A 24960-nucleotide genomic window follows, 5' to 3' on the forward strand; every position below is an offset into this window, starting at 1 on the left:
AGGCGTAACTTTTTCAGCATAACAGCAGGCAGCAACAGGAAACAAAACATAAACTAGAGTCTACAACAACAGCTGATAGTTGACAGTACAGTATCTTTTGGATCAGTAGATGTTATGTCAACTGGAACTCAGCTTAACATCTAGTTAACATGTTGCAAAGCACTTTTCCTTTGGGAGCTTTGACCATGTATGACACCTGGTCCTGCAGCTTCGGTAAAACAGTTGCAAGCCTACAGTATGACCTCATTGCATTGTTTTGGACGTACCTTTGAATCGTTGTGTATGAAGGTCTGCAATGATGTAGTAGCCTGTTTTAGAAAGAACTGGATTTCTTGTTTTGCCAGGCCTGAGTGGAGTCTATCTGTAGAAAATTTCAGTAGGTGGTTAATCAGTAGTTTTGGAAAGCTTCAACCTGTGGTTGTGCATGGAGTTATAAAATGTTATAATAAAAATTAGTTAATTGTAGGGTTCCAGTCAGCATTAACGATCTGCTTCAATGCATCTTTGGTAGAGGGATCATCTGTTCAGCCTGGCTTTTGGATGATGAATCCTATAAATGTGACGTGATGGATAAAATTTCTGTTCATGAACTACATGAATTCTTCACAAGCAAATTGTGGTCCATTGGTATCTGGAAGACCATGAGTCACCAACAGCTTTGGTAAAACTTGGATTATGGTGCATGATGTCATTGCAACTGCAACTGGAACAGTAGGCAATTACTTGAAGGAAGTCATTAACAACAGTGAAGAATATCTGGCCTTGGAATGTGCTAGCAAAATCTATATGCACGTATGACCACCGTGCCCAAGTTGGTTCTCTTGGGTGGATTGGAACCTTATGGTATGTATTTCTTTTATGGTTTGTTCAATGTCAGTGTCCATCTTTGGCCACCAGACATTTATTTTGGCAAGCATTTTTGTGAAAATTCACAGATGTACAACATGGAATCATGTTTGACCTTAAGAGAGATTCCTTCTAGGTAGAAAGTTCATATTGGAGCATAACAAATGTCCTGAATTTTGTTGCATAACTTTGCTAGAAGTTGTCCTTTCCATACCCAGTTCAGCACTTGGGATAACCTTGGATCCTTGGAAGTCACGCAAACTGTCATCTGTCTGGAGCAGAAGATCAGGGCATGATTCTAGTATTAAAACTTCAGATCTCTAGGGAAACAGCAAATTCAGGACTAGATACCACCAATTGGCTCAGTACCTCCACAGTCCCAATTGAACTTTCCCCCGTCAGTCTCTTCGCCATACTAAATAAGCTCTGTCCCCTCAGCCTCTCCTCCTAAGTCAAGTTAGCAGCCCCTAACCATTTTCATTGTTCCCCATTGGACTCCAGTTTCTGTAGTGGGGGGCCCAAAACTGGATACGGTATTCCAGATGTGGCCTCACCAATGCTGAATAGAGGGGAGGAAGCACTTCCCTCAATCTGTTGGCAACACTCCTGCTAATGCAGCCCACTATGCCATTAGCCTTGTTCACAACAAAGGCATGCTGTTTGCTCATTTTCAGCTCCTTGTCCACTGTAACCCCCAGGTCCTTTTCTGCAGAGCTGCTGCTTAGCCATTTGGTCCCCAGCCTGTATTGGTGCATTGGGATTGTTTGGTCCTAAGTGCAGGACTTTGCACTTGTCCTTGTTGAACCTCATGAGATTTCTTTTGGCCCAGTCATCCAATTTGTCAAGGTCTCTCTGAATTCTAGCTCTACCTTCCAGTGTAATCCACAGCTCCCCCCAGCTTGGTGTAATTTACAAACTTGCTGAGGGTGCACTCCATCCCATCTTCCAGGTCATTTAATGAAGATATTGAACAAAAGCAGTCACAGGACTAACCCCTGGGGCATTCCACTTGACACCAGCTGCCAACTAGGCATTAAGCCATTGACTACTACCCTCTGAGCCTGATGGTCCAGCCAGTTTTCTATCCACCTTACAGTCCATCCATCCAACTTGTACTTCCTTGGCTTGCTTGCAAGAATATTGTGCGAGGCTTTATTAAATTGAAGGTATATCGGGTCCACTGCTCTCCTTGCACCCACAGAGCTAATCATCTCATCATAAAGGGCAATCAAGTTGGTCAGGCATGGTTTGCCCTTATTGAATCCAGGCTGACTGATCCTAATCACCACCTCCTCTTCAAAGTGCTTAGAAATGGATTTCTTGAGGACCTACGTCCCATTTCTTAGTGGGAACTGAAATGAGGCTGTCTGGTCTGTAGTTCCCTGAATCCTTCTCTTCTTTCTTAAAAATGAGCACTATATTTGCCCCTTTCCCAATTGTCCGGGATCTCTCCTGATCACTGCAACTTTTCAGAGATGATGGCCAGTGTTTCTGCAATCACTTGGCCAACTCCCTTAACACCCTTAGTTGCATCCTGCCTGACCCTATGGACTTGTATGTGTCCATATTTTCTAAATAGTCCCTAACCTGTTCTTTTGCCATTGTTGGCTGCTCACCTTCTCCGTAAACTGTGCTGCCAGGTGCAATAATCTGGGAGCTGACCTTGTCTGTGAAGACTGAGGTAAAAAAAAAAAGGCATTAAGTACTTCAGCCTTTTCTGCATCATCTGTTACTAGGTTGCCTCCCCCATCCAGTATGGGATGCATAGTTTCTCTGATCTTCCTCTCGCTGCTGACATACTTGTAGAAACCCTTCTTATTGCCCTTTACATCCCTTGGTAGGTGCAATTCTAATTGTGCTTTGGCCTTCTTGATTTTTATGCCTGAGGGAAATCCTCAGGATTCTGAACTCATCATGGTCACTGCTGCCCAAGTTGTGACCCTCTACTACATTCTCCACCAACTCTTCCATTTGTGAGCAGCAGGTCCAGAAGAGCACAGCCCCTAGTTGGCCTCTCCAACACTTGCTCCAGGAAGATGTCCCTAACACACTCCAAAAACTTCCTGGGTTGCCAGTGTGCTGCTGTATTGTCCTCCCAGCAGGTGTCAGGGTGATTAAAGTCCCCCATGAGAACCAGGAGCCTGTGATTCTGAAACTTGTGCTGCCTGTTTAAAGAAGCCTTATCCACCTCATCCTCCTGGTCTGGTGATCTATAGGAAACACCAACCATAGCATCATGCTTGCCCATAAATTGCTTGCCCTCTGCATCTATTGGCTGAAAATGCTTTGTGACAACTCAGCTTCTCTTTCTTGAGTTTTAGGCTGGCATTGGTAATGTAGCATAGTACAGTCAAACAGCTAATTCTTTTGGTGGACTCTTTTCAGTGAGAACATTGTTAAAATGTGGCACAATTCCTTTTGGACCTTTAGACATATGAGTAGGTCTTTCGTAAACATTCATAAACAGATTTTTCTGGAAAAATCTTCATGCAATGCTTACTTCGAATTGTAGCACTTGGATTGGAATGCTCTTTGAGTAATGATTGTCTGTGCATCAGCAACTTGGTCATTCACAAGGAGTTGATGTGCTTGTGCCAAGTCCCCTTCAGCAAAACCTCTCCAGCCAAGTGCATCAAGAAGGTGGTTTATGACTAGAATCTGGTATGGATGTAATGCTTATTCCACTTACTTGACTTCTTTCTGGATGGCATGAAATTCTGATGACATGCACATTCAATGTGATCCTTGTGCTTACAGGGATGTCATTAAGCATAAAAACAGCATGTCACATCTGTGGCTCCCATCACAGCTATAGCAGCTTCCATCGGATGAAGAATATATTTTCTTATGTGTTATTGGTGACAACTTTGTGCATTTCTTTTAGATTGCCCTTGATGAAGCTCAGTTGATGTCATTTTCATGGACAATGCTTGGATCCCATTTGATTGGAGAACTGAAACCTTGTGAGCAAGCCCTTGAATAAGTCCATATTAAATTTTGCTTCATTAGAAGCCCTGTTTGTAGTTGTAGTGTAGTTAATCTTGAACCCCATACACAAGTTGATCCTAGGATAGAGACTCAAACATACAGTTTTGGACATGCAATGCAACTCAGTTATATATGCAGATCTTTGGCAGCTGATTGCAGTGGTTGAAATGGAACCATCTAATTTTCAGGAGTTGAGATGAAGTGAATTTTAGTAGTGTGAGGATTTCATTGTATGACTTGTTGCAGCGTTTGGCTGAGGATGGAAGTGAGCAAACAATGTCAAAAACCTGTGAACCAGTGACAGCTAGTAGCACTTCACACTTCTGGTTAGCCTTAGTAGTTTAATTGGCTTCTGAGTAGATTCCCTAGTCAACACAGGTATCACAGTCAACATAAAGAAAATCTTTTTTACTGTCTGAGTCTCCAGAGTCTGGAATAGACTCCCCCAGAAGTGGTGCAAGCGCCTACTCTGGATACCTTTTGAGAAACACCTGGATGTTTATCTTGCTGGGGTGATCTGACCCCAGCTGACTTTCTCTGCCCCTTGGGCAGGGGTCTGGACCTGATGATCTCACGAGGTCTCTTCCAACCCTAATGTCTATGAAATTTATGAAATCCAAGGACAATGGCTTGGCCATCTCAGATTTCTAAGTGCAGCCCAAAATAGCTATAATGGAGACTTGCCATACTGAACGCACCTAAATTCAGGTTTAAGTTTCCTGCATGGTCCTGGTCCCCTTATTCCCTATAGTGCTTTTCATTATGAAGTTCTGGATGGAACACTGAATATGTTTCTGGTCACTGTCATTATCACGTCTTTGTACTGCATAGAGTCTGTTTGTCCCAGTGAGAATAGACAAGGAATAACAGGGGTAACCTTTATTGTACAAAGTAAAAGGTGAATTGAATTAATTTCAAACTTAGCAGCAGGCAGCAACAGGAGAGGCATGCAACACAGAATATTCCCTACTGGTTGGGAGCATACACACAAACACAACTCGGTATATAATACTTCAGCGAATGTTGCATCCTATGAGGGGAAAATATTGAATATCCTTGATAGGGACTGCTTCCTGAAGCTTTCCAGACAAGTGCCTTGATTCTGCAAGAGTTGATATACAGCAGATAATTTTTCCCCAGATAACTTTTTAGTTCTTCTTTCATTATTTTTGGCATCTGTTTTACTCGTCTTTAATTCTCTTGCATTTTAAACTTTTGTGTTTCCAATTAATATACATCCAAAAGGAAAATATAGAAGTTGTCTTAATGCTTAGCAGGTTGAAATTTGAGAGACCGCAGTAATTATCCATGCCAGGCTTTTTGTGCTAAGTGGTTATTTATTTTTTAAAAGCTTCATGACAAAATCCTTAATTTCTTAAAAATACTAATATGAAAGGGAGCTTGATGAAGGAGAGAGAAATATGTAACCTTGGTGTATGGGTGGTTATCATTGAAAATATGTAATCAAATTAAGTAGTTTAAAAATGTATTTTATTAGTAGTCACACAACATTGTAAAGAAATTTTTTTTTTTAAATCTTCAAGATGAAGGGTTGTCAGCTTTCCCCCCGCCCGCCCTCCTCCAAGCTGGACTTGGATCTGCACCTGGACCTAGACCCAGCTGTAGCAGCTGTGGGGGTAACATGGCTGTCACTTGCCTCCCACTGTTGACATTTATCTCCACGGGGCTCTCCCCCAGATATTGGCTGTGGGCCCTCCTTCTGCTTGTCATGTGCCCAAATTCCTGGCCCCTCTAGCAGCCCTGCAGGCTAGACAACACAGTGTCATGGGTCAGATCTGGTCTGCTGGCAGTTCATCTAACCCCCTGGTATAGTGCATGGGGAAAAAGTATGGTTGACCCAATATGAAGTGCTTGCATTAGAAAATACAATTTGATTATAGTTCTTTTTAGCGGGAGGATGGAAGAAATAATTCCAAATTTGTCTTTGGAGTCATTTTTGTTCTGTTGTTTCCCCTTTATGTTCTTTTGATTATGGCTAATTTAAATAACTGAGGGCAGACGTTTCTAAAAGTCTTATAAGGATTGAACCTAGACTAGAGAATTTATAACTGAAATACTTAAAGGTTTTATTGTCTTGGTTATTTTATTCTCTTCCTAGACAGACTAACAGGCATAATATAATTGCTTTCCAATAGTGTAAAAATGGTGCTATTGTCATCAGACAGATGTAGTGTCAGATATTTTAAAACAATTATTTCAAACTACAATTTTACTACTTAGAGGTTATGTAAGCAACAGCTTTTTCACACTTCAAAATTAGATTTTGATTAAATGAGCTTTTTGGTAGTTTTCTGATATTCAGTTTTCGGGGATTTTCCCTGAACAATGTATTGCCCTGTTCAGTATTAAGCCCAATTGCAGAGCTGGGTCTGTATTCCTTCAATTGTGTCTCTATGTAGTGCACTATTTTCAGCACTGACTGACTTCTGTCAGAAGATTACTGATTATAAAAGTTAGTGTCATTAGGAGTAGTATCCTAGTTCTATAGATGAGTTTGAGGCTTCGAGAGAGTCACTTGACTGAAGTCAGAAGCAGGCGTAGAATTCAGAATGGCTTGATTCCAATTCCAAATTTTTTAAATGAGGCACAATACTTTTCATTTTCCTTCATGAAGTATGTTTTTGTAAATGATTTAATCGCAAACAAAGCTTGTGGTTTTTAACTTTTGTGATAAATGGCAAAAGTGGATACCTAAAATTTTAGAGATCCTGTTTATAGAGTGCTACCTTTTAAAAAATGTGTTGTGAAATAATTGGTCAGCAGCCTAGTCTGGTATGGTATCCGCCATTAGCAGCAATTATCAAAAAGAAAGGCAAACAGCTTACTTTTTAACCTTTTATTATTCCTTTGGAGGCATTTTTGCTACTCTTTCCTATCAGCCCAGTAGCTTCTTGCACGCCAAGCTTTTTCCCCACTACAGCCAACAGGTAAACAGCCTGTTGGGTATCTTCTGTCTTGCAAGACGGTTTTCCTGAAACCTTTTGGAGCCCGGCCTGTGTTCTAAGGGTGGGTGTGGGTGCATGTTCCTGGCAGTGTTAGTTTCACATAGGCCAGGTTGGTCTCTGAACAGACCTGCTCTCTTCATTTTATTTTTCGTGGCATTTTATAAAGCAAGCCACTAGAGGTTAACTGGTTTGCTTCATAAATTGCACTAGCTCTACAGGGCCAACCCTGAGGCAGGTCGGGAACCCTCTGCCCCCCTTAGGCCTTGAGCTCCAGCTCCTGCAGTCGCGTGATGTTATTTCATTGAGGACGCTATTTGCTCTGTCCCTCCCCAAGTAAAGGAATCCTCTCGTTAGAAATCTTCACCTTGCTGCCTTCTCAGCTCAGCTGGACCCGGGCTGCAGCCCACGGCCGCGCTTCCGGGAGCCGCCCCCCGCATGCGCACCTCGCCCCGCCCGCGCTTTTCCCGCGGATTTCAGAGGGTCCCGGATCTAGAGCGGGAGTCTCCTCCCCCTCCCGGCGCCCCGCGCGCCTGACGTCAGGCAGGCCGCAGCCAGCAGGCCCTGCAGCGCCGGGCCATGACAGCTTTTCCCGGCAGGCCGGCGCTGTCCAGCGCACCCGCCGCAGCAGCCCCGGGGCTGGGAGGCAGCGCGGTAGCGCCCCCCCCCCCCCGCGTTCAAGATGGCGTCGGGCGGGTGAGTGACACGTGCAGTCACGTGGGCGAGGGTGAGCCCCTCTCTCCCTCTTAAGTGATCTCTATGGTGCAGCGGGCGCACAGGAGGCGGCGGCGCGGGACTGAGTCGCGGCTGCAGTCGGGCCCGGGCGGGGTGGCGCCGCATGTGCCCTGCCCGCCCCCGGGTCGGCGCGGGGGCTGGGGCGGCCAGGCCGACAGTGGTGCGGACAGGGGCGGAAACGCCGCACCCCGGGGCCGGGGGAGGACGGTCCGGAGGCTGCGGGCCCGGGCCGTGCCGTGCCGTGCGGTGGGTGGGTGCGGGCGGGCGGCGGGCGGGGTTTTCCGGCGAGGCGCGGGGCCGCGCGATGTCTGCAGCAGATAAAGGAGGCAGCGGCGGCCCCGGCCCTTCACCCGCCCGGCGCGGTGCAGCCCGGCCCTGGCTGAGGTAGTAGTTTGTGCTGTTGGTCGGGTTGTGACACTGCCCGCTGTGGAGATAACTGCGCAAGCTACTGCCTTGCTAGTGCGGGCGACGAGCAGCTGCGGGCGAAGACAATGGCAGTGGGAATCCCCTTTGTTTTCCCGGCATCGCGGGCGGCGGCGAGTCCCGCTCCGCCTCCCCGCCGCCGCCTCCCGCCTCCCGCCTCGGCGCTCTCCTCTGCGGCCGCGCGGGACGGGAGAAGAGCCAGCTTGCCTCATCGCACCTCCGGCCCTGCCCGTGGGCGGCGGCGCCGGCACCGCTTCTCCAGCTTCAGATATTTTCTCTCCCCCCTTCTTCTGCCTGCCTCTGGAAGGAGCCGTGCTGGTGCCTGAGGAAGAGGCACAGATCCGTGGCTGATGCGCGTTTTCTTTGTGTGCGCCGAAGGCACAGCGCCACCCGTCCAGTCAGGCCCAGCCTCTCCTCCAGCACGATCCCGGGGACAAACCCTCGGGTACTCATTGTGCCTGGGGAAATAATGCACACTGAGCGCTTGGCATGCCTGGGTGAGGCGCTGGGTTTGTCGGACACACTCATCCATCTGGATGCTGCTTGGCGCTAACTCATTGTCTTTGAGGTTGGGTGTATTTTTGGTTTGCAGCGAGGTGCCAGTGACCCTGAGGAAAACAAACGGCTGCTTTAAAGCTAAAGTAACCTCACACTCTTGGGTGATGATTTAGATAGGCTTGTGATATGAAATGTAATGTCTTGAGCATATCCTGGTTATGCTTTGTCAGATTTTTTGGAATGTATAAAAGGTTTACAATAAACTCTGCAATTACTTTGTGTGCGTGCGTGTGCATCTCTTTTTTGGCAAGAATTTCTCTCTCATAGGGTAGACACTATACAGATAGTTATAAAATACCTTTGTTTTTATTGTCCATCTAACTTAATTGGACACACCAGAGAGAACCTCTGTGACCTTAACAAATGCTTTTAAAAGTAAAGTTGGTGCTTCAGTAATAGTCGGTCATTGACCATATGTAATTTACTTTGTAAATTAGAGTTGGGTAGATATCTCTATAAATAGGAGGGTTTGTTTCAACTTACTAGTTAAGTGTATGGGGGGGGTCTTTAACAGAGTAGAACTAATTCATTAGTAGCATCCTGCATGTTGTAAAATCCTCTTTTGAATTTAAGCCCAGTGATGGGAAATATTCCAGGACATGGAAAATCTTGCATTATTCCTCTCAACCAGCAATTTCTAATTTGATGGTCCTTCATTTGTATATGGCTCAGTACCCTGACTAGCATGGTTCTAGATCTTCATAGTGCAGTTTTAGCTTTTAAAGAGTAAATGAGTATTTCACCATCCTTACTAATAAATTAAGAAACTCTTAGTTGCTCTTACTGACTGACTTTTATAAATTACAAAATTATTTCAAATGTGGAGATGATAAACCCATTGGACTGTTTAAAAAGACAAAAAAAGTAGAATGGATAGAATATATATTTTACAAAGGAAAGGACAGATGCAAACATTTTAGCAAATTCTGCTGCTTCACCAAAGTCTGTCTAACCTGCATTTGAAGCTAGCATGTAATAAATTACCAGTTGTTTCCTTGCTAATGATCTAAAATCCTTTTTATTTAGGATTATGGTTCTAGCCTTACTTTTGTTAGTAAAGAGTACTGACTGTGTGTCATTTGGTAGGATGGAGGTCATTGACATGGCAACAGTGCCTGGGATCCAAGTGAGTTGATGGGGAGAGTCTAACTAGTATTGTAGAACACACTTTTTAAAGTTTACTTGTAGATTGAGCAATTCATACTTAACATACTGTGTTCTTGGGACTTCAAAAAATTACATTTTAAAGTTACTGTTAGGTTGCCACATTAAACTATTTACTAAAATACTGTAATTAATGAAACTCTTAGCAGGGATCTGTTTGTGGTTTTTTTCCTCTTTTTTTTTGGCAGGGGGTGGTTTGGGATACAGAGTAGTTTTTTGTTTCAGTGCTATATAGTTGGGGCCTAATTCAAGGCTTGGCAATGTGTGTGCAGCGGGAATCTTAGCTCCCAGCATGACCTGCCAACCAACCCTTCCCTTCCCACCCCCAACTATGCAGTTGCCAAAGCCCCTTGGGTTGGATCCACCCTGTTAGGATGATACCCCTGGTCTAGACAGTTTCAGATGGGTAAAGCCATTTCCCAGTCTCCCATGAAGTTAGTTTTGGGAGATAACTTAATTTTTTCCTGTAGTGGCATAGGAAACTAAGGTCCAAATTTTTTTTTCAACAACTCTTAGTTTAAGGTTTAGGAATGAACAAGAAGGTATAAATTTTTTGTTTCTACTTCTGTTGTAGCCTTCATCAAAGTACTTGGGGCTCAGCTGTCTAGCCTTTGAATGACTGCCGTAGGCCCATTTTTGTGGCTAGGATGTAGCATTCAGCTTTTAATCCTTATCCCAATTTTCCTTCATCTGTAAAGTGCCCATCTCATTGAGGCGTCATGAGACTAAATTCATTAATATTTCTGACTGCTTGGAGATTCTCAGAGGAGAGATAATGAAGATGTTAGCATCTTGCAAATTTAATACTTTGTTCAAACAAGCTTATGTTAAGAAAAAAAGTCTTAAAATGCATCATGGTTCCTAAATGAGGTTCAAAAGTTGTATTGTTAGAGGCAGCACATGAAGCTGTCTGAGCCTCTCACTGAATTTTTCTTTATTGTATTAACTCTAAGAGGCTTCAACTAAAGTTAAACCTTTTATCTGAATTCCCTGCAGAAAAGTTAAAATAGGCATATGACCGAGTTGATGGAATCCATGTGTAAAGGCATTTAGTTTATGGTTATAATATCTCTATTGTGAAGTCTTGTTTGCTATGCCGAGTGAGAAAGTACTGCACAAAATGCTCGTGTAGCTTTATAGAGCACTTCTTTCGATTCCCAAAATAATGAAAATGCATTGAGATTCATAACATAGTCGATTAAGCTTTAGATGCTCTTATTCCCTGATCTGATGGTTTTTTGCACTATTGTCGTATCTATTTTGAGAAGAACTGTCATCGGCTGCTCTCCCCTCCAGCTACTGTCTGTCAGTGCCTATTTTAGAGAGACTAGCACACATCAACTTCAAACCTTGCACTCATGGTAGTTACTTCCCTGCAGGGAACAGTTATCCTATGTGTCACAAAGGAGACTGTCCTGTCCCAATACAGTCGAAACTGATGTTTTAGAACTCGCCATTGATTCTGTTGCTTTTTAATTGATGCAAGGTAAGGTGCATGATAAACAAGCCAGTTAATGTGCGGATGGGGGAGACACCTTTCCTCTTCCAACTTTTTTTTATGCTAATATCTAGATAGTTTCAGAAATTGTATGCAAAATCTTTTCTTTGGGCCTTCATACCTTCCACTTTAGAAGGATATGGGGTATTAAAACAATTTTAGAAAATAATCATTGGTGTGGGAAAAAAATGAAATCTATTCTAAGCTTATTTCAGAGCATCATAAGCCAATTTGAATTAAAATGGGATATTTAGTGACATAATGAAGAGGATGTTTCTAGACTTCTCACTGGTAAAAGGTGAAAGAATTTTTTTTGCAATTTGTATATGGGTGGATATCAATATCAGTAGTGGTCAAGTGAGGTATTAGGCAATGTTTGGGAAACGATTCTAAAATTAAGTGATCTGAGCATTAAATAATGCATTGTTCCATCTTTTAATGTGTGTTTACATCATGATTGACAAAGCTTTAGGAACTTCATCAATACTTACATTCTTTTTTAATCAACACAACTTTAAAAAAATCCACCAATTGAAGTAGGCAAATCGGAAGAACTTCATAAAATGTTCAGGCTCTTCTGGGGTGAGAGGTGGAGCATGTGTTCCACCAGTAAAAGGATTACCATGAGAAATGAATGGATATACCTTGGGTAGTGACTAAGAATGCTAGACAGAAAACATAAACCTAATGAGAAGGGGCTAGAGATGGTGTCTGCACTCTGGCATGAAAAGTGTTAAATTTAGGTTGAAGGGAGACTGGGCTGGGGAATGAATGTGATGGCTGGACATAAAGGGCATAAATATGGCAAGGCTGTCCAGCTGGCAGGCCATGTGTAATCCCGGTGGTGGGGGTGAGGGTAGGGTTCTGCTGGGTCACTTGCATAGGGATTGGCCAGCACAGCATGCAGTCTGCATGCCAGCACTGAATTCAGCCCCTGACTTCAGAGAGCCTGAGTTGGGCTGAGATCTACTTGGAGTCATGTCCAAGCTATCTCCTGTATTTAATTGCCAACGAATGCATCGGAGACTGGCAGGAAGCAGGTAGAACTTACTTTCTCAGCAGCACACCCTGGTTGGGGAAAGATGCCACCCAGATATGTCCAAAATTACCTTCACTTGCACTTTTCCAGGACTCATTGCTTTTAGAGAATTGTCTTCTATGTTCTTAGAGTGTCTCTCTCCCTCTTCTCCCCCCCAAGATTTGCTTGTCTCTCTAGATTCCGACTTTTCACTTCATTTCTGTCCTCCATCTCCTATCAGTTTGCAGTACCCTGTCATCCAGTATCTTTTATGTTCCATCTTGCCCATATCCTGCCAGTTAACAGAAACTGGAATTTGTCTACCAGTGCTGGGTTTTTGCTATTGCTACCTCTTACAACCCAACATTCAACATTGTTGCAGTAGTGTTTAATTCCTGAGCAGAGTTCATTTTCTTAGTCTGTGGAGGTGCTTGTGTAATAATGGATTGTTTACCCATGTTTTTCCTACAGATTCTATTTTGGCTTTCTAGAAGTCCCGCTATTGAAATGCTGCTGCCTCATTCCTTCTTGCATCGCTTATTCCGTTAAAAAGGAACATAGTACCTCCTGCAGAATGTATGAAAATTCCCTTGCCTGTCCTTCAGCACGGTCTTTGGAAGAAATGAGGATTCAGCCACCAAATTCACCATGAATAAACCTCAACCCTGTTTCAAGGATATAGGAGGGGAGATGTGTAATACAAAGCATCTGATGCTGCATGAGAAATAGCAGAACTCATACCATTTCACTGAAAGTGCTACTGGGGAAAGAACTAGTTGGTATGTCAGATTTCCTAAATGCTGCTGCTAGAGCAGCTGCTTCCTTGGGCAATTACCGAAAGTGAATATATGAAATGCTGCCATTCTGTCTAGGAAAGAGGATATGAATAACACAGGTGAGAAGAGACTGAGTAGCAAGAGCTTATGGAGAGAAATGGTGGAAAACTTTCAATCTTTACAATCAACTTCAGACCTGACTTCTCCAGAAAGTCTCAGCAAGGATATAACAGCCTAGTTTGGTTTTGAAGATACCTGATTTAAGCCTGAAGTTGGTTTCATTGTTAGACTGATTTTGCACCTCTTGCTCTAGTCTTCCCTTCCCCCCCTCTGAACTTATCCATACATACAAAAGGGAAGTTTTATGATCCTGAGAATTTTACTCCAGGATATGAAATATGTAATGTAATATTTTGCCTACCCCACCACCCTGAATAGCTTCTGAGTTTAAGAAACTTTTATGTTGGAAAGCAACTTTGAGGATGAAAGGTTGCAGGAGATTAAATAACCTATAGTTGACCTTAGCATGGATTTTGTACTATAACTAAAACTTTTGTTATGAAATAGTGTAGCTTTTCAGTATTCAAATATGGAAGTGTGGCTTTTATCTCTCCACAGGGAGAAGTAAATAAAAGCTGTATTGCTCCAAGTCTAAAATAGGTTGAAGGTAGTATTCTGGACAAATCAGTTTGCTACATTAAACACCAAGATTGACCAGCGATATAGTTTACTGCACAGTAACATTGTGAAAATAGGGCGCACACAGCCAGTTATCTTATGTGCCGTGGTGGACTTTGTTTAGTTATGGTGATGGTTTATAATATGATAAACTATAGAGTTATGACTTTTTATTTATAAATGCCCCCTTCACTTTTCTGGGTACAACTAGAAAACTTTAACATATCCCAGAGTGAAGATGCAGAGCATTTGTTGAATACCTGCTTAAATATCAAGATTAGCAAATAGTAGTGCACAATATCAGTATTTTAGGTACAAACATTTTTTTTAAGCTGTTTGTGGATTATGAAAAAGAGCCCTAGGTCACCTTCCCTTTGGGTTGTGGAAAAAATTTAAGCCCCCCCCCTTTTCATAGAATGGGTAAACCTAGAGTATCATTCACCCAGAGATCACCCTGCCACAGGCAATCATCAAGGAGACAAAACAAGAAGAGGATTTACTATATAGAAGAAAAGAATCTTGCAAGAAGAACCGACTACAAGATTGGAGATGGAACAAAAACCACAGGTTTCCTTACCCTCTCATCTGTTTATACCCTAGCCCTCCCAAGAGCCCTACCCTCATTTTTAATTGATCAGCCTTCCTGCTTGAATCTACCAGCCTTGACTGTTGAGGCCCTGGGATCTGAAGACCATGGTCACCTTATATATACAGCCTATGTTTCATCTCCAAATGACATTTCCTTCTCTCTCTCTCTCTTTCTCCCCCCCCCACCCCCTTAGCATTGTCCCAATTCCTCATGAGTCTCCAAATCTTCCAGAAACTCCTCTCCCTGAGACAACTTAGCTTTCATCTGGCTGACGGGCCATTTCTTTCAGGTGCCTTTGCTATGGAGGAATTGATTTTGCTATTATAGGTAGACAGTATTGGCCCCTTTTGTCTGTGATTGGGAGTGGCAGTTGTCCTTGCTGCAAGGTAAATTTAGCTGTTCTTCCTGCTCCCTTTGCTGGACTAAACCATAAAGATATATACAGACAATATAATGTAACTTAGGGACCTACTTAAATGTCTATGAGAATAAACAATTTTTGTGGGTTGGTTATGGCATAAAGAGCAAATCTTCCAGGTGTTTCCTGGATGTGCTCTGCTGGACCCACTCCATAGCACTTACTGTAGAGAGACAAATGTGGCAGGAGGAAGAACAAGGGGGCAGCCACCATCTTGTCTGCTGCCCTGCAGGCCAGCACCTTCCCCATGCCCTGGGTGGGCTGTGAGGCTGGACTGCAGCAGTGAGGACTGTTGGCTGTCACTGGGAAGCCAGCATTTAATTGCAAAAGCCAGGATTCCTTATTAATTAAGTTTCCACAAAATTGCAAATTGAGTAGACCCCCTACACATAACCTATATAGTGTTAAAAATCACCATGAGTGGATACATCATAGTATTGGCTTTCCAATGAAACCACATATACCATGTGAGTGAAATAAACACCAGAAAAATCTGTATGACACCTCATGAAGGGTGAGTCCATAGTGACTGTGAGCATGTAAGGTAATGTTAGCCTCTTCTCTCCTTTGTACGCGCCTGCCACAACTTGGATTGAGTAAGAAAGAGGAGAAGATCAGTGAGCTTTGACTGTTAAATACCACTCTGGTGTTAAGTGCTCAAGGTATGGGTTTATTTTCCAACATAACAGATACATTAACAAAAACCTTGCCAATTACTTCTTTGGAGAGGACGTTTTGAGCTACAGACATAGGAAGACTATTTTGCCACTTTACAGATACTTTGTAATTAGGTAGCTTTCCCCTGTCAATTACTTAATTAGCGGAGCGCGATCCTTCTCCGTCTTTTGCTCTTCTCTTGCTGCTTGCACCAAGAGCAGCCCCCTGCTGTTCCTGCACCATTTGTCCTGCTATCTGATCAGCACACGTCATCCTAATAAGGCCAGGGATTTATCTGGGTTCCTGCCTCCCCAAGCACTGTCCCAGAGACACCGTCTCTCTTTCGCCTCAGGGCAGAGTTGCTCCCAGCATCTCAGTGCTTTCCCAGACTTGCTGGGTATAGTCTAATTTCCCGGACCATTGTCCGTCTTACGTCTGACCCGTTCTCTGGAGTCCTGGGTTCACAGCTTCCTCCAGGATCACAGGTGAGAATCCTTTTCTGCTCTCTCCAGCTTCCTGGGGTCTCAATTACCCCCATGTCCATCCTCTTGTGCCCAAAGGCAATCAGTAAATGTCCTGCTGCCGGTTTTATCTCTGGTTTTTGCGGGCTAATTTTTCAATCTTCCCCACCACTTGTGAAATCTTCTCCACCTGGCAGGGGCATTCAGAGGTTGCTCCCCGCAGAGCTTACCTCAGTAACAGGGCTCCTGCCTGAGTCCCTGTTACAGTGAGGTTTGTGCCTGTGGAGTTCCTCAAATATCATCTTTAGTCTAATGTGATTCAATATATTTATTGATCTAGAAAATCATATAGATTTATAGACTGGGACTGGAAGAGACCTCAAAAGATCATTACTTCAATTCTATTCAACCTTGCATGGAGGCAGGATTGAAGAAGTACTAGACAATGAAAATTTACTGTTAAAAGACCAATTTGAATTCCTTCATTAAACTGGCAAAAATTCAATAAACTGCATTTTAATGCAACCATATTTAGTCATATAGGCCATATGGATAAGAAGGGAGTTCTGTAGAGACCTATATTATAATTTGTTCACTGTAACAGAAGTCTAATTCGGACAAGTATATGAAATTGATTATAAAGAGCCAGCAAATGCTACAGGCAGACTGAATTAATCTAGTAAGAGGCATACGGATATAAATCAAAAACCGTGTTGTAATCATGGTTGGTAAAGAAGAGGTGTAGAAATTAATAGGCTGAAATTTGTGCACCAGAAGTTCAGTTTAAAATCCTTTTCTCACATTCATAATTTGATACTGATGCAAAGAATGTTTAGGCTTTAAAGAAGCAAGGATTACCATTATGGTTGCTATGCTCGCCATCTGCTGGAATCCCTGGACCCACCATGGCATCTCTAGGCCTTTCAGATCCTGACTCTCACAGGTGTCTTGAGCAGACATGTCCAGGGAGTAAGGCCTGGGTGACACTGAGTATCAGATTTGGGTTACTTCAGTTATACCTTCCCTCATTTTTTCTTTTCCCCTCGTTTTCTTTTCTCTCTCCTGTTTCTCTGTCTTTGCTTTAATAGGTCTGGCTTAAAATTCAGGACTTTGTCTTTTGCAATGCTACCATAGCCCTCTAACCTGAAAGGTAGCTTGACATTGGTACAGGTTTGGCAAGTCTTGGACTTGATCGGATTGTGTGCTGTGCCTGTCTTTCTAGTAATGAGGTTGCACGTTGGAGTCTGCACCAGAGAAATAGGTGACATTTTGTCTCTAATCTTCTCCCTGCCCTCCCCTTCCTCCCCACACCACTTTTATGAGTGCTTTGCATGGAAACAGGACAACAGCAACATCTCCAACTCATCTCAGCTATCGTGTTTTAAATTCTTTCTTTTTTCTTTAAACATCTTAAATCTGTTGTCATAGATCTAAACAGACCAAGGTCTCCAGCTGAACCATGTTGACCTGTTTAATATTGGACACTGAAAGGTTACTATTACCCCTTTAAGTGTTATTCCATCAAACCTAACACAACCTGGAACACCGTGCCTTGAAAATATCCGTGATAGAAAAGAACTGATGGCTTGGTATTGACTACTGTTAATTCTCTGTGATATAATCATTATTGTGATATAATCTGTGATATAATCATCATTGACCATTGAGATCTCAGTGCAGTGCTGTTACTTCAAGGGCTAATGCAGTATTTGAGTTCACAGAAAGCAGAAGTAGGAAAGTAATTTATCTATATGCATCATTTGCAAGACTGCTGCTCATTCATAGATTTCATAGATTTCATAGACGTTAGGGCTGGAAGGCACCTCTGGAGATCATCGAGTCCAGGCCCTTGCTGGAAGTCAGCTGGGTTCATAGGATCCCAGCAAGATAAGCATCCAATTTACTCTTGAAGGTGTTCAATGTAGGTGCTTTGAACCACCTCCGCTGGCAGACTGTTCCAGACCTTGGGGGCTCGGACAGTAAAGAAATTCTTCCTTATGTCCAGCCTTCTGTGTAGACTTCAAAAGGATGTGGAAATACTAGAGAGAATTCAAAAGAAAGTTGCAAAAATGCTCCCACACTGAGCCCCCCTCTACACGTAAAGATGCAATGGGATAAAGGCCCCTCTACAGGTAAAAGATTAATGGGATATAATGTGCAATTCACACAATCATACCTCCTGCCATGCCACACTTGCATGGCAGGAAGTGCAATTTTTGGATCACACATTAGATCCTATTGCACCTTATCACTGGTGCAGGGGAGCCTGGGACCATGATCCTGGGCTCCCCCTATACCAGCTCCTGTGGCTGCAAACCCCACAGCTGCCCCTCCCATGGCCAACAACGTGTAATAATTTTGTAGATGACAAAGCTTGTAGTGGTGGCAGTGTTGTCAGCTGCATAGCTTGCAGTGGGGAAAATGCTGCTTCCCTTCCTCCCTCCCCCCATGAGCTTCATTGCCTGCAAGGCTCGCAGTAGTTGGCGCATCCCTATGGCTAGGAGCCCCTCAGTGGGGCTTCCAGCCACAGGGGAGCCCTTGGACACAAGTTCAGTTAATGGCATGATTAGAACAAGCAACAAAGTTAATAAACATTTTTATGGAATAACTTTGTAGCTTATTGCTTGTTTTATCACACTGTTAATTGGTTGAACATGTAGGTATGTCACAACTTAAGGCATGATTGCCTGGTTACACTTTAAGTGTAATGCATAGAGGGGGCTCTAGAAAACAAGTCATATGATATAAAGTTATAAGCATTCAAACTATTCAACTTATTAAACAGAAGGTTAAAATGTGACTTGATGACCATATATACGTATTAAGACATGGAAAAGAGATCTAATTGTATAGGCTTTTCAAGCTTGTTGGGCCCATATAATTTCCAGTGGCTGGAAGCTGAAGTTAGAGAAATTCAGTATTGAAATAAGACAGTTTCCAAGACTTAAGGTAAATTTAACTTTGAAACAGTTTACCAGAGAAGGTAGTGGGATTGCCCTCATTTAATCTTTAAAACAAGATTAGCTGTGTGTCTAGGTATAAACAGTCATTGCCAAATGAAACAGATCAGCTGTGGCAAGATTTGTCCCACCAGAGCTCATCCACTTCACTGGGCAAAACACACATTGTTTCTAATCAGGCTGGGGTCCAATCCTGCAGAACAATGAGCAGTGTGTTTCCCTGCTTACAGAAATATGCTCCAGAGATTGCCTAGGCTATGTTTTTGCAAGTGGGAAACCTTAACTTTCCCCTGTTGTGCTCTGGGGGTTCTCTGAAGTATGTCTTTGTAAGCAGGGAACCTTGGCTTTCCCTGCTTACAGTGATGTGCCTGCTGACGCTCTGAGGTGTGTTGTAACTGGGAAAACCCAGCCAGGCACTCCCAGAACCTGTGAGGTCTGATCCTGCATGGAAATTTGTGGGGCAGCTCCAAGTTGCCCAAGCTTTTGCACCATAAGGCAAGCAGACATGTGCTGCAATAAATATGCAGAAACTATTACCACTTTTGTACGGCCCACAAATCATGGGCATAATTGGAATGAGAAGGAGTATGGACAACTGTTCCTTAGCCTTTGTGCCACCACAAAAGCAACTTCTTTTTCTACCCTCTAAGACTTTTTTTTTAATTCAGCTTCTGCAAAAAAAAACTTTCCATGACTTGAGCATGCACAAAATCAGATAATGTGACCATAGTGATCCCTTCCAGCCTGAGGGGCTATGAAGCAGCTGCCTAAGTACCAAGATCTATAATGATACTCTTGTACTACAAGAGCAGTACAAGTTGTGGCTACAAGTTATTAGATCTTTGCCCAGGATTTGCACTTATCTTCAAGAAAAATGTAAATGCAGGTCATCAAAGTATGCAACCTCCTCCATTTGATGCAGAAAATATGAAGGGCTCACTGCTCTGAAGTTAGAGAAATTCCTCTGGCAAGGACTCTCCTGGTGTCTCTATTTCAGCCATGAAACTTGTTGCCATCCTGTAACAATTCCTCGGTTTTGCTGTGGGGTGACCTCAGATCCTCTTTCCACTGCCTTGCTACATTTCAAACAGATATTGCTTCTGGGAGGACTCTTCTCCCCTAGCAAATCTTAGGCTGATCGTACATTACAATGTAGTGGAGTAAGACCTCCCAAACTCTTACGGTTCTTTGGGATTGCAAAATAAAATGAGCCTGCCACCCCCAAGGGAACAGAATGGCTGCAGCTGCCATCCATCCTGAAATCACTCATCAGATAAACCAAGGTGAAAAGCCAAAAACAATTTATAACATAGCATGGAAAAACATAAGCAAAAGGTTTGGAAAAAGTGCAAAATAAAACAGCAATACCTTTCACTGATACTTTCTAATTTGAAGTAGCTTTCCTGGTAATTTCTCTGTTTCAGCAATGGCCACACCTCTGCTGTTTTTTTCCCCAAATGGCTCACCAGCCTCTGCTACAGGGGTGCTTTCCTTCCTAGACTTGAGTTATGTTGCCCTCTTTTTCTCCCCAAAGTCTTCTCTTAAATCCCTTATCTCCCATTTTCTTTTTTAGTCTATTAAAACAGATAGAAATATCTTTACATATAAATTTCCTTCCCCAGAAATTCTGTGTCAGAAATTTAGATCTCCTCTGATATGCTTCTAAGGCATTTCTCTTTTAAAATGCATTTGGCCATTTTCTGGGTGGAAAGCAGGAACTAGCCAATAGTCAAACAAATTAGACTATCGAAAAATAAGACCAAGATGTGTTGATAATGCAGACTACTAAAACATGCAACGTATCTTATACTGAATATGAATTAAACATCTCAGGTTTATTTGCCTGCACCTCTACCAGCATCATATGTCACCCCCTGCTTATAATGCTCCCCTGATGTCGACATTGGACTGAAAGGGCAATCCTCATTTGAAAGAATGAGGGGACACTAATCTGACATCAAGTCCAGAGCCCAGTGACACAGAAGCTAGTGACAGAACACTTTAAGCTTCCTGGATTCCATTGCACAACTCAGAGTAGCTATCTTTAAACAACAGAACTTTAAAAGCTAACTTGAATGCAAAATTGCAGAACAGGAAATCATCCACAAACCGGATTGTGTTAAGTATGATCTAAATGGGGGACTACAGATTCATAATAGAATTTCAAGTCTTAATAGACTTTTAAATAAGTCTATTAGCTACACACCCTGTACTGAGAAAAACCCTTTGTCTCTCATGGCGGATCAACATGACTGTTGAAAGTCGAAAGTCACGTTGATCCACCATACATGAGAGATCAAGGACTGTTCTCAGCACAGGGTTTGTAGCGAATAGACTTATTTTCAACAGAACAGAACATGAGGTTGTCAACTCATTTGCTCCTTGATGGCCCTCAGTGTGGGCTCCCTCTTTGGATACCACATTACAAGGGCCTGCTACATGCCTTGCTTCTGATCCCATTAATCCCATGAACATTGCAAAGGCACAGGAAGACTGACATGAGTGTTGGACATAGAGGATTTTTCAATTGTTCTCTTCAGTCTCAAATATTTTAGATTAGCTGTTGGAACTTAGGGCTGCAGATCTATCCATGATTCAACTAAAGTTCATTTAGTGGCAATCCCTGCTCACTACCCTCCAGTTTTCCCCTACCCTATCACAGTGACTATTCTAAAAGGGTTGGCAAAAGCCTTCTCATATGTCAAGGATGCAGTTCTTCTAAAGGACCTGTATCTGGTCTTGTGGTGATAATACATCCAGCATTTGAAGCAATGATACCCTTCTCCCTCCAACTGTAAAGATTGTCTTCCTAGTGCCAATTACCTCCACCAGGCAAGTTAGTGAGATCCAAGCTCTAATAGTGCATCCATCAGTATGCGAGCTTAAAGAGCATAATGCATGCATGCCTAAGAAATGGGTCAAGGCACAGGTCCATCACAACAGTATTATGTATCTCACGGTGACAGGGGATAGATGCTAAGTTAAAGAGTATTTATGCAATATGTATCCAAATGGATCTCCCTCACCTCTCTTCCTTTAGTTTTAGCATTCCTAGGCCTAGAAAATCATGATTTGGAGGTTGTACCTTTAACTAACTTGTTTAATGCCTAATGATGGACCAATGCTGCATAAATTTGTCCAGTCCTCTTTTGAATCTGGTCAAATCGTCAGGCTCTACAACATCTTATAGTAAGGTGTGCCTCTGTACTTAAACTACATTTCCACTGATGGTTGTTTTTGAGTTTTATGACACTTGGCTAGAATGGTTTAGTCAGGGGTGATCCTGCTTTTAGAAGAGGGCTAGAGGACCTCATGAGGTCCCCTCCAGGTAGGGTTACCATACATCTGGGTTTCCCAGACATATTCTCTTTTTGGATCTTCCAATTTCGGTTGGGGCAGTTATTTAAAATATAATCAAATGTATGGGATTTTGGTCAATGTTTTTCCTGGCATTTTGAGGCTTGCCCTAGCAAGGAGCTGCTTGGGGCTAGGGAGAGCAGGGGGAGGGCAATTGAATGCAGGGGGCAGCATATGTGTGTGTGCACACACATACACATGGCCAGCATGCAGCCAGGCATCGGAGTGGGAGCAGCCCCAGCAGCTGGATGCAAGTAAGTCTATGAGAAGTGGGAGATGGAGGGCCAGGACTTGGGGACTGTCTGGGAGGTTGTGGGGGAGTGGGCATGTGACTGTGTGTGTGGCAGGGTGTGTGGAAGGGGATGGGTTGTGGGGTGGGAATGGGTGGGTACCTGTTGGCACGGGGGGAAGCTGTCTAGACACAAGGGCTGCAGCAGGGCAGGAGGAATGTAGAGGAAGTGCCTGCCCCTCCACCGGGGGAAGTGGGCAGCCAACCAGTGCTTTTGCTTGCAGGGGTAGGGTAGCCAAGAGACGCTGAAGTGCCTTGGAGAGCTGTGGGAGGGCACTGCTGCTGGGAGGGCTGTGGCTTGGGAGTGAGGGGCACCAGTGGAGTAGGTGACTGTGTGTCAGGAGTGAAGGGCACTGGCAGCACCAGGGGACTGCGGGTTGGGAGTGAGGGGAACCATCAGGGTTGGGAGGGGCTGCAGGTTGGGACTGAGGTGTAGCAGCATGGCTCACGGTGGTGGGGTACTGAGGGTTGGGATTGAGGGGCATTGGCTGGGCCAGGGGTCTGCAGGTCAAGAGTGAGGGGCAGCAGCAGGGCTGGGAGAGGCTGTGGCTTGGGAGTGAGGGGCAACAGAATGGGCAGGGGCAGGGCACCTGCATGTCACTGCCCCCCATAATCATGTACACCCGACAGGTGTTCTCTTTTTTGGAACTAGAAATATGGTAACCCTACCTCCAGCCCTCCTTTCCTATGATCTGCACAGGATCAGACTGTTTAAAAGGTCCCTATGCCTATTTGTGGCTACAGCTAAGAGCTCCAGGGGATCCACTTTTCATCTCAAGAACCTCTCAAACTGGATTTCCAGTTGTATCAGACATGAGCTCGTGAATATTGAATCTCAATCTGTATTTCAGGTACACTCAGTCAGAGCTCAGGTTCATTCTGCTGCTTCTCTCTGAGTCAGATGTTTGCAGAGCAGTGAGTAGAGTTCATCTCACACATTCACTAAGCTGTATGCCAAGGTGGCCAACTTGCAACAAGTGTGCTACTATTGCTATATGCAGCTGCTCTGTTTAGCTTGCGGCAGATCCAGCACGAAGAAGAAAGCAGAACAAGGAATCAGGCAGAGGAAGGGGATCTGTTGTTCTATGCAACTGTGGAGGGTTCCCAAAGAGATCTTGTCTTTGATAGAACAGTACTGCAGTCAGTTTTTGCTTAAGGAGATTCCAGCAGATAAAAGAATGCACAACAGGCAACAGTATCAAGAATAGTGCTTGCACCTAGGGTTGTTGAAACTTTTAAATCTAGTTTACCACAAAAAAAAAATCCACTGGTTTTTTTCTTTTTATGTAAAAGTAGTTATCTATTAACATTCTTGACGATAAAGGAGTGAGATGTTAGGAAGTCATCTAAGGTAGTCAATACATAGAAGAAAACCAGTCACAATTTTTGACAATTTGTTAAGCAAAAAAGCAGTTGTGCAAATTAGCAAAGGTGACCAAAGGGAAGAACTATCTGCTGTGTAATCTTCAACTTCGATTGGCATCTAAAGACTAAAAACAGGTAAAACTATTTGGTATTTTTTACTGGATTTAGAGCTAGACAACATTTATGCTGGAATAGATTCATACTTTCCTTTTCTGTTTTAAAGTATATGTGTAGGTCACCAGAGCTCCAGGAGGACATCATTGTATTGGTAGGCATAATTAGGTATACTGTATATGTAATACAAGCCTGTATCTAAACATAACAATTACATCCAGAACACAGCATTCTCAAGGGAAGTGAAGACAGTGTCTTTGTCCTGAAGAGAAGTAGCATTTATCATACACTTTTTTTATCTCCACACCTGCATTTTGTTCATTAATCTATCTCCTCTTTGACCAAACACTCTAAGCCTCTTAGCAGTTTCAAGCACCTGCCATTTAAAAAAGTCAAAAAAGTTTTCTCTGCAAACTTACCACTGTAATGTATTTCTTCAGGATCAAAGTTACCATTTTTAATTATAGCCACCTTTTCTTTTTTTAATTATAGCCTCCAAAGGTTCATCGCAAGAACCCAGTATAACTGTTCAATCACGTGTATTGAGAGAAGTTTCAGAGTTGAACATAACTGCATATAACCGTAATTCAGTTTTGTGGATAGTGTATTTTTTATGGGAATGTCATGACATTCATCAGTCAAAAGCTTCCCTTACTGCGGCCACCCAGCTCCAAGACCTTGCATGGAGCATCTTTATTTATATTCAGTATCCAATGTGCCTGACTAATAATTACTTGCTGCTTTTTGATGAAAGCTAAATCTGGCTGGGCATCTTATTAAAACTGGCCCTTTGTTTAGGAGATCCTCAAGGATGTCAGGTTGTCTACAAGGTGCATAATAAACCTGAAAAGACTGACCATCACCCATTCTGTTTTCTAGCCTGGTTCCTAGCAACCTCATTTCAGGGGGGTTTGCAGAGTCGGATGGAACATCTTCAATTCAAGCAGTATGACCCAAGCATTTTATTTATCTTGATATGCTTTTGTCTGAACTTAATCTGATTCTTTTTGCCTAGGATCTCTAAACCATGCTTTGTAGATTAGTTTTAAATAAAAATGTATCATAGGCTGCCTATACACGTGCTCAGAGGTGGGGAGAGGAGT

The 24960-nt window shown here is 43.2% G+C and overlaps 1 long non-coding RNA gene across 1 annotated transcript in view; it reads left to right on the plus strand.

Annotated features, from left to right (window-relative positions):
- The first annotated feature begins 6745 nt into the window (after window positions 1-6745).
- The window catches only part of LOC149865778 (uncharacterized), a 42466-nt gene continuing 24251 nt past the window's right edge, over window positions 6746-24960 (plus strand). Inside the window, exon 1 of the long non-coding RNA XR_016441776.1 lies at window positions 6746-7493. This is a non-coding gene — a long non-coding RNA (uncharacterized LOC149865778). The remainder of the gene's footprint in view (window positions 7494-24960) is intronic.

This window comes from Crocodylus siamensis, chromosome 4, assembly GCF_052110815.1.
Source record: "Crocodylus siamensis isolate JL-2025a chromosome 4, ASM5211081v1, whole genome shotgun sequence".
Lineage (NCBI taxonomy): Eukaryota > Metazoa > Chordata > Crocodylia > Crocodylidae > Crocodylus > Crocodylus siamensis.